The following is a 2,093-nucleotide window of genomic DNA, read 5'->3' on the forward strand; positions in this document are numbered from 1 at the left end:
ATGAAGTACTTTTTTATAATTTTTGCTGAATTCATGATTCTAGTCAATGTTGGAGCAAAAGATTTCAAGTTTCACCCAAATTTATCCCTAGTTAGGTTAGGTTAACTTGATTAATGAATAAAATATATTTACAATTAGTATTACCTATATAGTTTCGTGGTAATATGGCAATAAAAGATAAAATTGGTAGTTGGAAAAATAATGCGTATGTATATAATTCACCTCAAGCATTCTCGAGTCTTAAAAAACGTTTCTGAGCTGAATTTCCAAATTGTTTAAAAAGCTTTGGATTAAATGACACAATATATAATTCTTTACCAGCAGTAAGTTTTTCTAAAAAAAAGGTTCTCACCAAAGTTATAAGACAATTAATATTTTTAGGGAATATATATCACCTAAGGCTATGATTTATCAAACTATCCATCAAATACAAATTTACCAAAACAAGACTTTTATGGAACTTATAAATTTAAAGTTATTTTTTTGGAAAGAAATGGCGATGAACTTGTATGTTTCTCATTTACCATTGAAATAAAACGTCCTTGGAAAACTGAATAAATGGGTTAAATCATGTTGTGTTTGTAGTTTGTTAAATTTAAATAATATGTTATGATTTTAAAACAACAAAGATAGAGGTTTTAATGAAGAGGCTTATGGATATAATGAATTCAAATTGTAATTTTTATTATAATTATAGTACAGTAACTAAAAAATTTAATAATATATAATAATTTCCTAAATAACAATGTTACTAAGACAAGTACTGAAGAACATGTAAACGCAGTATAATAACAAAATAAGAAAATCGTTGGATGAGATAGGTACCTACCGTTATTTTACGACGTGACACGTGAATACATCGACATTTAAACATCAGACTTTCATATTTTTACCCTGATTACCTATTTTAAAAAGCATTTAGTATTTTCGATTTTTACCTCCCAAAAGTACTAACTATATAGATCAAATTATCTTCAAGAAACCTCCATCAAAGTCGATGATCAGAGGATTTTTTTCTACTTAAAAAATTGTCTTCGTCTGATTCGTCATTTTTGTGTCTACAAAAATAAAAAATATCCTTGTAAAAAACAATACATTAATCGCTTTGCTCAGAATCTTAAAACTACTATTTTAATATTATGTATAAATCTAGATAATATTTCATTATCTAATCATTAAACACCTATTCGATATTTTTGAATGATAATTGTCACAACGTCGCGTAGTTTGTATGATTATGTAAAACCAACTGGTGGAAGTACAAAAATTCTGGTTGACTTTGTAACTCGAAGTGTTATAATAGTTGTGTATGTGATAATAAATAAAGTAATATAATGCTATCATATGTGTCTAATTAGTAATAATTAATTTAAATTAAACTATTAAAATAACTATAATTTAATAATAATCAATATAATATTCATCAATCATCTCATTCATGTCAAACCACTTTTAGATAAAAAATATTAATTCTTCAGTAGGATGTACCATATTGAATAATAGATTTAGGCAACTAATATTTGAAGCATCTATTTGAAGTTTTTTTTTATGTTTATTTAAGTACTCAGTAAGATGTTTTATACGGTTTTTAATATATATTCAATATTTAACCTACAGTGCCCAAATCTAATTGAACCATGCTCAGTTTCCTACTTTGCCCGTAACATATATAAAATATCACCTAAAAGTTTAAATCTAGTCACAGAATAAATGTACAAATCGTAATACCAGAAACTATCCTATTAGATATAATAATATTATATCAATACCTACCTACCTAATAATAATGGTCTTTATAAAAATTAACGCGCTCGAAATTCTTCATCTAATGCTGCGGGCCGACGAGAAAGATAAACATACTAGCTGGCTAGTAGGTAATAGACGTCGTCGTCTGGGAGATTTTCTCGGAGATCGGTCTCTGCGTTGGAATATTTGTATTTAGCTCATTACCAATTCTCAATTCAATCCTAACGCACACGTACATATTATCTTCACTCAAAAAATAAAAGATGGCAACTAACTATATGATAACATCGACCGCGACGCGGTAAACGTCATTGCTCGAAATCTTAGAAGACATTGTAGTCAACAAA

At 27.6% G+C, this 2,093-nt stretch overlaps 1 pseudogene; it reads left to right on the plus strand.

Annotated features, from left to right (window-relative positions):
* LOC132938221 (uncharacterized) lies at positions 1 to 558 on the plus strand (annotated as a pseudogene).
* The last annotated feature ends 1,535 nt before the right edge of the window (positions 559 to 2,093 follow it).

The sequence above is a fragment of the Metopolophium dirhodum genome, chromosome 2 (genome assembly GCF_019925205.1).
Source record: "Metopolophium dirhodum isolate CAU chromosome 2, ASM1992520v1, whole genome shotgun sequence".
Classification (NCBI taxonomy): Eukaryota; Metazoa; Arthropoda; class Insecta; order Hemiptera; family Aphididae; genus Metopolophium; species Metopolophium dirhodum.